The sequence below is a fragment of the Malus domestica genome, chromosome 13 (assembly GCF_042453785.1).
Source record: "Malus domestica chromosome 13, GDT2T_hap1".
Lineage (NCBI taxonomy): Eukaryota > Viridiplantae > Streptophyta > Magnoliopsida > Rosales > Rosaceae > Malus > Malus domestica.
In genome coordinates, this window is record NC_091673.1 from 26060132 (window position 1) to 26075125 (window position 14994).

At 34.1% G+C, this 14994-nt stretch overlaps 1 long non-coding RNA gene across 2 annotated transcripts; it reads right to left on the reverse strand.

Annotated features, from left to right (window-relative positions):
- Window positions 1–12: 12 nt before the first annotated feature.
- LOC139190699 (uncharacterized) lies at window positions 13–3627 on the reverse strand. Of its 2 annotated transcripts, XR_011575044.1 has the most exons (4): window positions 3004–3586; window positions 2156–2264; window positions 696–821; window positions 13–508 (listed from the first exon to the last, which is right to left on the reverse strand). It is a non-coding gene; the product is annotated as an uncharacterized lncRNA (long non-coding RNA). The 2 variants fall into 2 exon arrangements; XR_011575043.1 differs by lacking the exon at window positions 13–508 and having other exon boundaries at window positions 516–821; window positions 3004–3627.
- Between the last annotated feature and the right edge of the window lie 11367 nt (window positions 3628–14994).

Below are 14994 nucleotides of genomic sequence, written 5' to 3' on the forward strand. Positions count from 1 at the left end.
GCGAAAAGCATACACCAAGGAATATCATCTTGAATATGTCTCGTTAACTCATCCATTACCAATGCAAAAAGGTAAGGACTTAAGGATGAGCCTTGATGTAACCCTACAGTTATGGGGAAGCTTTCAGTTTGTCCTTTATGAGTTCTTACAGCAATCCTTACTCCATCATACATATCCTTTATAGCAATGTCTCTTAGGACCCTATCATACACTTTTTCCAAATCTATAAAGATCATGTGTAAATCCTTTCTCTCATCTCTATGTATTTCCATCAATCTTCGTAAGAGATAGATTGCCTCCATGGTTGAGCGCCCTGGCATGAACCCGAATTGGTTGTCTGAAACCCGTGTCTCTTGCCTCATTCGTTCTGGATTCATTTTCATAAGGATTCAACGTAACCTAGGAATGCCGGCTGTCGACTACCTGACTCCCTCCCCCTCCTCCTTTATCCGAGCTTGGACCGGCAATGTAAGATAAACTTACACAGGTGGAGTTTATAAAAAAAATTCTGAAAATAATAAAAAAAACATTGTTTGATAAATGTATTATAAAATATTTATAAACAAAATTACACATTTACTACAATATAAAAATTAAATAAAAAATCATAGATTCAAACATTATAGTTGTACACTAAACTAAAGCTAACAACAAAACGATGAGATATATAAATAAATATCAAACTCTCTAGAGACCTCCAACAAACAAGAACATTGTCACTTGAAGACTTCACATTTCTTTGAACACCTCCAAACAAAGGACCTTGAGAGCGAACTACTGCCCCTAATGCTTGAGCCTTAGCAATTGTTGCCTCTCTCTATCTGTATGAACATAAGCTTATGCATCAAGGAAAAAAAATTGTACTTGTATAGGTAGAACTCTTGAAGAATTATATAAAGGGGGTCCTTTGAGAAAAGATAAACACATGATAGATTATGAACCTACTAAACAGCCATGGATTCAATTCTACCAATCCTGAATACCAAAGAACATATATTACTACAAGTTCCCCGGTATGTGTGGATTGCACGAAAACAAATGCAAGGCTTGAAATTTCATATTGAGACATTAAACAGTAGTAATGTAAGCTATAAGAAAGAAAAACAAGCACATCCAAGCAATTTTCATGTTTAATATTTGTTTAGTAGAACATCTCTCATTGTAGAATCTTTAAAGCAAGTAAATCATATAATTACCGCACTACAGGGGTGGAGTTATGTTGGTGATAGGCTACTATCAACAATTATACCTTACAAAGAGAGCGGCTGGTATGACGGACAAATATGGGTAAAGCGACCTGAGGTTAGCACCCTTCACCTTATCCTTTCTCAGTTAATAAGGATCAAGGATGAAATCCCTCTGGAAATGTCAACCTTCCAAGTTTAATCAACATATCTTATTCAAGTATTCAACTGAAGAAGGCTACTTAGAATAATCAAGATATGATGAAATTCAAAGAAATTAACTAGTCACATAAGCCTCAACGTTCAAAGATATTAACTGATCACATAAGCCTTAACGTTCAATGATATTAACTGATCACATAAGCCTTAACGTTTATGCATATATTGCCTCTAAATCAAAACCCTGAAATTTTGATTATGCTATGGAAACTGTATCATGTGGCTTATCACTAGAGCTTAATACTCGAACAAAGTTTCTGAGAGTCGGACTAAGTCATTATGTGTGGTGTATATGCGCATATGTATGTCAAATATTAACTGAGAAGGTTCATTGGAGACAGTGCAAATTTGAAGATATCTAAAATTGGTCATTAAGCAACTTAAATAATTCATATAAAGGGTCTATGTACTACATAATATGAATGAAAAAAGAAGAATCAATCAAAGGTTAAAACATATCCATTTGCCCATGGTAACCCATAAATTAGGCAGAAAGTATCAACGGCGTATCAGTAAATTTCATCATTTGATTACTAAGAAAAATAAACATCATCAACAAGAGAGCACCTTGTAAAGATATGCTAAACTGAGAAAACAGGGTAAGTACTTCCATAATATTCTGTCATAATTCACCCACTATTGCCAACAACACTGAATAAATGATATTAGCGGACCTAAGTGAAGCATCTGTTAATTTGAGATACAAAAAAATAAAGTAAAGAGTCACCCATAGTTAAAGAATTTTTAGATACCATCAATCAACATTGTTGGACCTTTTTCCCTTCTCTTTTTTGCTTCATTCACATCATCACTTGATTGCATCTCGTCACCGTCTCACAAACCATCAAAATCCATAGACACCTAAAAATTGAAACCAAATTTGTAGGGAGATTAACAAAGGAATGTTTTGTGTCCTAGAAGAAAAAATGAATTTAGAGAGAAAGATTTCGCAGAGTAACCAAATGCAACTACAAGACCACTCAATTCATACCAAATTTATAGAGAAGCAAATAACCCAGTTTACAAACGCGTTCCAAAATGTCATAACTGTTTGAGACATTTCCTCAAACACTTGGTGGTCATACCATACTTACCCCAAATTACTTACAACAAATTTGATAACCACTTCATGACATGCTAATGTTAAATCTGCATTTTATGTAACCATCGAAGTCATAGCATTCGGGAAGTCGGCTATAAATGTTTTGACTACTATAATGAATTTTTAGTATAAAGAAGTATAACAAAGTGTGTATTGCGACTTTTGAGCTGAAAAATGCCATTGATGCATAACAGATGGCGCACAAGAAGAAGCGTAGGAGAAGAACCTGCAACAAAGAAGCAACAGATTGATAAAAATCCTGAAACAAAAAGAATGAATGTCACTTGATAATTCAAACTAGAATGCCCAATACAAATCCATCCAAACCTACTCAAAACAAGAGAATACCCCATTTAAACTAGAGAAAATAAATTCAACCTGGAAACCATAATTAGCACCAAACCCAGATAAATTCACACAAATCATACAAAACCCATCTCACATAGATCTCAAATCATCAATTAATTTAAATTATGCAAATGAAAATAAGAGATTTACCTAAAACTTGGGTGGCGGTGGCATGAGAGAGACTCTTGCAGCCCTTGTTATTGATTTTTTCCCTCTACAATGGCAAAACAAAGGTTCTACAGCCTGCAGGTGACTTGGATGCGTAGTCAACGGAAGGGAGGACGAGTTCACAAGGAACTCGCCGGATTTGCAATTAGAGATGGTTTTGTTTCTGATTTCGAAAAGGTGGAAAATGGGCTCGGGTATGCAAAGGTGGAGGTGTTTGGAAATTTTTGAAGAGGAAAGATAGTGCGAGAGAGAAATGAAAAGGAGGAAGGAGAGCTAAAGCGCTCTCTTTGAAAATAGGGAGTTTTTTTTTTTTTTTTTAACAAAATGGAAATCGGGAGTTGAGATTTTGGGTGCCATGTCAAAAACTTTGTAGCCCTCCAAATTTTTAATCTCCCGCCTTCTTCAAATGTTTTTAATTATGTATGATAAAAACATCCATCACAGGCCAAGGGCAGGGGCGGATCTACAGAGGGACCTGGGAGGTCCCAGGACCCTTCGACGATCCTAAATTGCTGCTTGAAATTTTCCGGGGACCCCTCGTACTCGAACACGAGGTCTGCGCTGCAGGTTGCAGGTTGCAGGTGCAATGGAGAAGAAGACAGCGGGGAAGAAGAAAGAAAACAAGGCTTTTTTAAAATTGGTCCAAAACGCTGCCGTTTGTTTTAACAATTGGCCAATTGTTTTAATTTTTCAAAAAAAAAAAATCAAAAGGGGCAAACGCTGCCGTTTACCTATGATGTTCCAATTTCCATATTCTTTTAAAGCCTAGCCCCACATGGGCCACATCTTTCCCGAGAGTTCCCTTTCCTTTCCCCGCTCCTCTGCTTTTCCCCTAATCCCCAACTTTTTTATATTCCCATAAAACCCTAAATTTCTAATCCCACCCAATCCCATATTATAATTATATTACTCCAATATCATACCTTCACTTGTTTCATTTCTCCAAGCCATCACTATTTGGTTCAAAATTCAAATAAATTTTTTGGTATTCTAATCTAATCTCAATTAAATTATATTAGATATTGGTGAAGATTTTTAGTCTATTATTGATATGATTGTTCATATGTTTTATGTTTGTATACTCATTTTATCATTGAAATTTGGATGGAATTCTTGCTCAGATGTATCCTAAAGATTTGACGGATCGAGATAGATTGGGAATTCAAGATTAACTTGATATTTATATTCATTTTGTGCGTTCTGATAATGATTTTTCTCAATTGCAGGGGATTAATGATCTTACTAAGAAAATGGTGGAGAAAGGGTTGCATCGAACATTTGCATATGTATATTTGCTTGTTCAGTTGGTTTTGGTTTTACCAAGTGTAACCGCTTCAGTGGAAATGGCATTTTCCGCTATGAATATCATTAAGGATCCACTTTGCAACAAAATGGGAGATCAATGTTTGTGTGACATCTTAGTTGTTTACATTGAGAAAGATGTTTTTTCATGTATTGGTAATGAAGTTATCATGAAACATTTTCAGACTATGAAACCTCGTCTTGGACGCTTGAATTTAGGATTTTATAACTTGTAATGTTGTTTTGCATATAATTTTTTAATGAAGTGTATTATATTTAACTTTTCAATGTTATTTTTGTCTATAAATTTTTTGACCTTTATTATTAGGACCCCCTGAATTTAAAATCCTGGATCCGCCACTGGCCAAGGGCATGGTGAATTCACAAAAGACGATGTGGTAGTTTGAAGTAACCACTACGAGTATATCTTGTGGTAATTATGATATTCCATCACAGATTTAAATGTCCGTGGTAGATTATTTGCTTTTAACAACGGGTCAAAATCTAACCGTGGTGAATTAATATTATATACCACGAGTTAAACTTGACCGTGATAATTAAATAGTTTTTACCACGAGCTACATATGCCCGTGATAGAATTGATGTGGTAGATTAACTGTTTTGTTCTAGTGTACATTTGAGTCTAAAAACTTGAGCCGTTTAATGTTTAAGTAATGTTTATATATTTATCTTCTTTTTATATTAATTTTCAATGATATTGGATGAGAAAATAGAATATTTATGTATTTAGCGAATTCTTTTTTATACATATCAATGTACAAAGAACCGAAAATCAGAGAATATTAGGGCCCCATTTCGAAAACTCACCTAGGGCCCCCAAATTCTCAAGACTGGCCCTGGATAGAACCAAAAAGGAAGAAAGTACTCTCTAGAAAGAGGTAGAAGAGTGTTCAGAATTTTAAGAAGAAAAAAAAAGGATGAATTCATAATAAAATATTATTAGATATATATATTAAATATTATAATATAATAGTAATTTATTAATTATTCTGTTTTTTAATCCAACACTGCACCAAACGCTTCACTAAGTTAGTCTGCTTTTGTCTAATCTAAGCCAGTCCAACTTAATTCCTGCAGCTAATCCAGTTTGAGATAATCTGGTGCAAGAAACGTACCCTAAGTGTAGAGGTAATTAATTAAACATTTTAACTATAAATTTCTTGCATAAAAAGACTTTTTTGTGTTAGTAGTACACTTAAGGTCATGTATATCTTTTTGCTGACATTAAATGACTAGTGTCGATCGATTTTATTTTATTTTTGAAAAAGGGGGACAACTGGTGACAAGCCACAGTTATCCACCTCTTTCGGGGGCCGGGAAGACTCACAGAGGCATTTCAACCTCCTCCTGGCCAAGTATCGAACGATTTTAGAATCAACATTAACAAGGTAACATAAATATATGTGGATGGAATTAATGAAGGGTATAAGATAATATTAATGAGGCCTGTAACCCTTTCCTTTTTTTCATCACTGCTAGAGTAAATCCATGGTGAAAATGATATAGGAAAAACTAGGGGTGTTTTAACAGAAGGATCAGATCGGAAATAACTTTTCTAATTTTTGTTCTAAAATTTTGGAACCGGATTAGGTCGGATCACAAATTTCAAATTTGAATGGGATGTTCGCAATCAGAGTAATTCAGAAACATCGGAACATAATTTGGAAATTTATATATTTTATGAGTTTTTGAATATTCTCTAGCTTTTTCATACATGCAGTTTATTGTTCTTTCTTAATGTTGGGTATGCATATGTTTAAATTCAATTAATTTTGTGATATACTAGTATGTTTATCATTTTTAGTATTTAAATACATATTTAATATAAGACAATGAACAAAATGTAGACACCAACTAAATCTCGATGATAAAAGAAAACTACAAGCAACTACATCAATCAACTATAACTTGAGAACGGATATAATGCACCATTGATTATTTAATATAGAGTTCTTTCTCAAACCTATTTTACTTGGTACTTGATGGTACACTCGCTCTGTAGGACTCGAATTCAATCATTGAAACTGATTAAATGCATGTTAAGAGCATACTCGCGGATGAGCAGGTCAACATGCCAATCAGTTCTTCCTCTTTTATCATGCATTTTAGCTCCCGATTCATAAGAATTTTCATACGTCTTACCAGTAAATAAGAAAAATTGATTACAAAATATATCATAATAATTTTAGAATAATTTGAGTAAACAACTATCAAAAAATCAGAAATTCCTGAAGTTTTTATATCAGAATAAGTTCAGAATGCTTCAAAAAAATTTAGATATGAAATTCGAAATTCTCGAAATCTGTAACATTATGTTTGGATAAAGACATTTGTAAATTGTTAGAAATTGCCAAAAATGATGAAATTAAAATTTCCATAAATTAGAATCTTGTTAATTACAAAATTCATTGTTTGGAAATTATGTAAGTGAAATTTGAAAAAGAAAAAGCAGTCATTGGTGTTTACTCTAAAAAATAATATTGGCCCTTGGTCTGGCCTGGTAAGATTTTTAAAGTAAAAGAATGGAGATTTGGGTCTTTACATGACTCTAACTGAACTGTCAGGCCCCATATTACTTTTCGACTTGTCCAAGATGCCAAGTTCAAGTTTTCTCTCTCGATGGCTGGGAACACTTGCGTAGTACTTTGATGTTTTTAGAGGGAAGGTAATCTTGGATTTAGGAAAAACCACCATCTTGGTTATACTAATCAACAGTCACTGTGCAGATATTCTAGATTACATTTTTTTATTGGTGCATTACTTTCTGGAGAGTAATCTTAGGTTGGCTTCAAATGAAGATATAAGTAGTACTAAAGAAGAAATGCAAAGTCTATAAATACAAGTAAATGACTCAAAGCAAAACACACTCAAATCATTCAACAAGACAGACTACAAGCGTTTTAGCCAAAACCTCACTGCCTTACTTGTTTCATTCCTTTTGCCTTACCAAAAGATCAATTGAAACCAAGACCGTAGAACTTTAGGAAACTCTCTTTTAGACTCAAGGACCAATTAGAATTTGCTTTGCTACCACTTTTGCGTAGTATCGATTTACCAGCCTTAAGACAATTAGTCTCTTTGGTGGTAACCGTTTACAAGGAAGCATTTTAATATTAACCAGCTTATATTTACCTCATCTTAGTAGTTTTTGGTCCAATATTGACAAACAATTAAAGTTCTTAACATGTGGGGTATTTAAAAGAACCAAACTTGAGCTAAACATGTTGGAAATGTGCCCTAAAACCAATCATATGATGATACTTTACGGACATTTCACAAGTTAAACTAATGTAGTTTAAATATAAAGGGCAAAGATTATTGTTTTAAGCCGTCTCATATAAATGTTATATGCTTAAACGATAAGTCCAAGGAATATGTGATTGGGAGAATGCAATCTAAAGAAGTTAGATTCATGAGACCATTCTTTCGTATACATATCCTAAACGTTCCAGATCATAGGATTGCCAATTGGGCATTGACAGTCCGTTAAGATCAGTACGTGTTGTGTCTTCTCTCAAGGAGAGTGACTAGTCTCGAGTCATTGGTGTGTGTGACATCAAGACAAGTACGTAGGTGCTCAATAGAGAATGAGTTCACTGAACACGATCAACGAAGAGTTCTCATATTCATGTCACATGAGAACTCCTGGTTGGGATAATGCAAAGTAGTCCTTTGACCTGAGGCATCATAGTTGTCTTGTGGGTAGGTCCTTGATCTTTGATTATGTCAAAGTCACTCCATTCGAGGGTGTCCACGGCATAGTTGGGGTTAAGCCACTTAGCCATAGAGGCAAGTGAATGCACAACAAGGGATCTCTAACCTTCAAACTGTTTGAGGGAGAATACTCTATGATATGATTTAGAATCTCTGGCCAGAGTATGAATGAGATTTAGGAAGTCGTTCCAAATCACATTCAAGGTAATCATATAAGCACACGAATCACATTGGATAGTAGACATGAATAAACTATCAAACCAAACAATGTGGTCAAGAGTATTGTATTAGAGAAAGACCGTATTGCATTTGTAATCCTAAACTGAATAGGTTCTCCACCTCTTCTGATTAGCTTGGGTAACCATGATATGTTGCTAGGTGTCACTCATAGTTTGTGGAAGCCCTAAACGTGTATAATCACTAAAGGGAGAATTGAAAGTAAGTTTCAATTCACAATCAATTTGAAATGGTTTTAATCGCCCACTGCCTTGCTAAAAGGAACCTAATGGATCGTACACCGAGTAAGGTAGAGATTGAAGAAAAATCGGAGATGAGTAAGAATAATTAAATGGTTTAATTATTTATGGCAAGGATTAATTAATATGTTAATTAATCAAACGAATAAGTTCATTAAAGACCTCGGGATAGTTTTGGACCTTAAGGCCCAATGGGCTTCGAACGTCAAGTCCATTGACTTAAGTTGTATGACAACTTAATGAATAATGATTCACAAAGGCCCAAATAGCCCAATGAATCCCTATGGCCGGCCATTTAGAGATGGAGTGGGTTTTGGACTTATTTACAAGTTTGCCACTCCAATGAATTAAGGTATAAATATGACTTTATAGCCAAAATTCATTTAGGGTTTCTTTTTGGGAAAGGATGAGAAAACAAAGCTCTCATTTCTCTCTAAAGAGGCCGGCCACCCTAGAGGGATTTAGCTAGCAACCTTGCTTCCTCTAGGTCACTCATTTCTACTTAAATCTAACCTTGGTGTGGAGACTTAGAGGTTCTCAATTTTGGGAACTTGGAGAACCATTTTCATCCATCCAAATCCATAGATCTAAGATGCAAGGAATGAAGGCCCTCTCTTTGGGTGATTAGCCTTTGCTTATGCAAAGAGGAATCTACAAAGGTATAATTTCTCAACTCACTTTGATTTGAGTTGAGTCTTGGTTCACCAATCTACTAGGCTTTGAATTTCATGGTTAATGTTTTATTTTTAAGTGCATGCAAGCATGATTCCGCCTTTAATTGTTAATTGCATGCTTATAGATGTTGCTTAAATGAACATGGTTTTCACAAATCATCCTTCAAAACATTGGCACAATCCTTTATAAAGAAGTTTTATTACTTATGGTGCAAGTATTCAACATATATATAATCTATTCTAAATAAATACATATTTTGTTGGCAGATTTCAACAGTGGCACGCTTGATAATCAACAAATAAAGGAATTTACTAAGCCTATTAGTAGGCCAAAGTGTAGACTATATCAACAGGTCCAAACTCATTGAGACACTAGTGAGTTCTCGAGATACTAATACTAAATCATCTACACAATCCGGCAAGGGTGATATGACTGAAGAAGTGCAATCAACAATGGATAATATGTTAAAATCATAGGAGAAGATTGCTCTTGATAATATAACTAATATCAGAAATATGTGCTTGTCCACCAACAACCATCGAACCAAGGTAGACCAAGGGCTCTCATTCATATCAAACCATTTAAGTAGTTTCATAGGCTCATCTGAGAGACCTATCCTTTATCTGGGAAAAGGAGAAACCATTATGCCTTTCATCTTACCTACATAGTCAACTATTAAAGGAAAGATGGATGAGGGGCAACAAAGAGCTTTTGTTACTCCTAATCCGACGCGACGAATATCTCTTTAGAGGAGAAGGTGATGAAGACCAACAATTCTTTGGTGTTGGAAAAAGAATATTTCCTAACAATGTTGATGGCCAAGTTACTTCTAGCAGCCAGCTAGAAAAGAAAGAAATGCATTCGAATGAAGCAAGAGCTTGAAATGTTTTCTGAAGGCTTTGGCATCCAAAGTGAGACCTACCTTCAATATAAGAGTTAGTTGGGTAAAGCTAGTCCCCAAAAGTCATTCATGACTTGGAGATAAAGCTTTGATCTTAACTTATGAAGGCATGATGATCATGAACAGAGTTATGAGGAAAAAAAATTCCACCTCACAATTCTTTATAGACCCCATTCTGATACTACCACTAGATGATGGTAAGAAAAAGGGATTGAGGAATGAGGTAGTAGGGCCAGTAAGGCTACTGAAATGGACTCTAAGGCCTGATGAACCACTAAATACAAGACATGTATATCAGAAACCTTATCCAGCCTACATTGATGAATAGAATCATGAAATTTAAATGGCCAATTTTCCCTACTTTAAGTGGAAAGGATTCATTTGTGTCATCTTTGGAGAACATCCAGAAGTATTCTAACCAGAGTGTGGCTTTTGAAGATAAAAGAGTTTTGGCATGATTAGTTCTACATAATAGAACCTAAAGTCAGTACCAACGTTCTCGTTAAAGTAAAGAACTTTGAGTATGAGTCAATTGAAGATTTCATGATGGGGTTTAACAACACCAAAATAAAGTGCAAATTCCCTATGGATAATAGGCAAGTAGAGGTCTTTGCACAAAGAGAATTGAAGATTGTTTTGAGAAAGAAGTTTACGATGTAAGATTTTGTGATCTAAAAGAAATTGTGGTTGTATCCACTAAATATGAGAAGTTGCTAAGTGAAGAGCAACAACATCGAGACTCTTCCAAGGTTTCTTACTTCAAAATCAACAAACCAGTCCATCATTTGAAGTTTGAATACATGGAGCAAGCTGAATGAATAAAGGACATATTTGAAGACCTTAAGATCTTTGCAGTAGAGATGGTTCCACCAATTAATCTTGTGATAGTTAAAGGATTAGTGAAACCAATAAGGGATCAAAATGCAGCCATGGAAGCATGCATGTATGTTTCAAATAGACTACCATAGTTCCAAAGATATACCTTTGATTTGACAAGGGCATCTGAGATCTATAATGAGATGTTAAAAGCTAGGATTATTGAGTAGGATCTTACTAAGAAGGCACCAAAGATTGAGGAAATGAAAGGCAAAAAGTGGTGCAAACCTCTTATTCTTGGAAAACTATCCTCCCTCAAGTGAAACAATTGTTTCAGATACATTGTTAGGGCCAATTATGAGACTGATTTTCCAGGGCCGCAGTAAGATAAATTGAAATACAAATACCTCAAAAGTCTGGGCATAAACTCAACAATCCTTATCAGAATGAGATGCACAAATAGACTAGTGATGCCATCAACATCCCGTGTTTCGAAAAGGTAGGCAAAGTCCAAACAACGAAATTGACCATTCTTGTTCCACAAGACACATAAACCTGATCTGATTGGGGATTAAATAAGTTTTCTATATTCTTGAATATTCTTATAATTTAATGATTGTCATGTGTTGCAAGTAATCACACTCATAAGAGGATGCAATATCTACTCCTAGATATTCTTTGAGATTCTCTGGTTTAATACAAACTTTATATCTTAAAAGGACTCTCTCTCTCTCAACTAGTATAAATACACCCTTCTAGGGTTCATTTGGTAATGCAATCATAGCATACTATATTCTTCGCTTATTGCTTTAGTCTCATATATTGCTTACTAACTTGATTGTCAAAGAGCTATGGCTAGTATTCCACTAATGCCTAGGTGTTGGAACTTTTATGATTATGTGGGACTCCCAATCCCACATCGCCCATTTCCCATCTTTAAGTCATCTTTATAAGTGTGTTCTCACACTTATGGTTTGAAAAGAATTGGGCCAAGGCCATGGACCTTAGGCCTTAGACTTGGAGGGTTTGGGTGTATATATTAAATGTCAAAGATGGGCCTTGGGCCTTAGGGCTCTTGGGCTCGGATGGACGAAAACACAAGTTACGTTTTTTATTTTTTAGATTCAGTTTTTTCTGAAAGGATACAACTGATTGAATAGTTATGTCTGTTTTATAACTGATAAGAATGAACAGTTATGTCTGTTCAAGTTATGCCATTATATATATGGCACTAAGATCAGAAACTTAACATCGAATTTCCAATGCTTCCTTTTTCATCTTACACAGAGAAACACACAACCAATTCGCCAAGAATCCAAGTTCGAGTGCAAGAAGTTGGATTAGATAGTTGTATCCTGCAAGATAGACGTCCATTGAACTACTACACGGGTGTAGGGGTGAATTTCTATCTTAGGTGATTGCGTTTGCAAGCCTCTATCTTCAAGAACAAGTCAGTGATTTGTGATTTTATATGCAATTTACTTAAATGTTTGTATTTTGATATTTATTGTATATGTTGTTGAATTTCTCATTCGAAATAAACTGTGTAAATTATATATATATATATTGTATCAGTGACATTTGATTGGTTTCTAACACTAGGTAATTTTATGATCGTTTTCTCTTTTGCAAGTAGTCGAGTTTGTGCATCTCCTCCACACATGATGGTGCGCGAATTTGGTTCCAAAAAAAAAAAAAAAAACAAGAATTAGAATATAGACTTATTAAAGAAAAAAATTTAAAAATTTTGGCTAAGTTACTAGTCTTGGGTACTATTCACCCTTTTCACTTAAAGAAATCTGCAAAACTAAAAATTTTCGGATTTGTACCAAAACAAAATTTGGTTTCTGATATAAATACAACTTCAGATGTGAAATAATTTTTCAAAGGAATTAATTTTTGGTAAAATTAAAAAAAACAATTAGTTTGTCGGAGATAAAAACCCTAATTTCATTTCCCCAACTAAAAACAAATGACAGTTATTTCAAGTCTGAAGATTATTCAAGTCTGAAGTTGAAAATGAATTTGTTTCTCTTTTTTGTTTTTGTTTGAATAAAGGACTACTCATTTGAACTACTGAGTAGTTTCGAAGTTGTATTATGATGTAAAAAATGCTAGAATAGAGTTTCTGTGTTTGCTTATTTTCCCATGTGAATTATTAGCTTTCTTGTTTATACTTCACATTTTAACGATTATAGATTAGCTATTATAGTTAGAGTATGAATCACGTCCAAATACAGGGTATAAACTTAATCTCGAAATGGGGCATGACAAGTTATATGGTATTTAGTAGTAAGTCTCATATTGAGCATGTGGTGACAAAGAATAGACATAAAGGTGCTACAACATTTATATGATCAAGTTCACTGAACATTGACCAACCCTTAAAGTGTAGGAATAGAAGATTACCTACTTATGAATGAACTAGTTCTTTGATTTGAGCCATCACTACCTATCTCATATTATTGGATATAATCTTTAGCTTCATCACGAAGCTCTCAAACTCAGGAGAGCCATATAGTGTGAGCTATGGAATAATGTACATTACTATGATGAATGCATGATAAAGGATCGGTCACTCTTTAGGTAATCTTGAAGGCAGATATTCCAAGAACCCCATGATGATTTGTCTTAAAAAGTCTTTTGGCCAAAACAATATAGAAAAGATACACCAGGATGATCATGTTTATGTATAGATTTTGACAGGAAGTTTCACATGATTGAAATATGGAAGACAAAGGAACTGAACTGCAGTGTAACTATAACTAAGGTTTAAATTATGTGTTAATGAATTCAAACATATTCTGACTAATCTAGGCAACTGATATTCAGTGCCAGATGTCACTATTCAATTTGTGGATACCATGATAATGAATTAAAATGTAGTTGTAATTATGTAAAAAAAAATATTAATTTGATTAATCATTCATCTACTGGCAGTTTTAGGTGAAACCTACAGAGTTACACATAACAAAATGATTTTAAGAGATAAAATTGGTGAAGAGTTAATGTAATATAATTTCTATTTTATTATCCACGAAAACAATTTTCTATTAACCATGCACTTTAATATGATTATATATTCTTACGTCATCCATTACACTTCCGCACACGTGAGTTAAAGTAATCTGCAATCTAACAAATGGGTGTTTTTACCAAGTTACCGTAGTGCATTATTTGTAGGCCCTATGTCAATTCTCAATTGGTTATCATAATTGATGTAATAAGTATCGAATCCTCCTTTATCACATGATGTGGTTTAGTTCAACAATGTGATGTAACAATTTTTTCCATCAAGCATTGCTCATTAAAGGCATAATGCTTACTTGGAATGTGGAAAGTTGTCAACTGGAGAAGTCGTAGGGGACCAACTCATAATAGTAAGAAGAAAATAGAAGACACAAGATCTTGAATCGTAGAGAAGAAGAATGTTTAAGTGGAGTCATGAGACATACTCTTCTAACAATGTGTAGCTATTAAGTAGTTCACCAACTTACTAACAAACTTTTAACAAACACATGTCTAAAATAATGCTGACATGTATATGGCAAATACCAAGTACCCATAATTAATTTAATTCTTGAGTTTTCAGGTATGACACTACAAATTATAATTCAGGATTCACATACTTTTTTATTCTGTATGTTTTAGTTAACACAGGAGAAATCATAATCATATTAATTTCAATGACTATTGGTATACAAGATTCAGTGCATCATTTTTAGGTTTATCCATCTCCATCGTACATAGAAACAAAATATAAACTAAAAACTACAAACTATTGTGAATAGCTAGTCAATCTCATCGTGGATGATACATTATGTTATGTAGTTTTGTTTTCTTTTGTTTAAAATATTATGAATTGAATGCATAGTTTAAGTAACGTTATTTTTGGCTTGTAACCGATAGAAACTAAGCCGAGAGAGAGGTGTTTTCTTTTGTTTAAAATATTATGAATTGAATGCATAGTTTTAGTAACGTTATTTTTTGCTTGTAACTGATAGAAACTAAGAAGAGAGAGAGGACAAAAAATAAAAACCCAAACAAAATAACAATACTCACTTATGA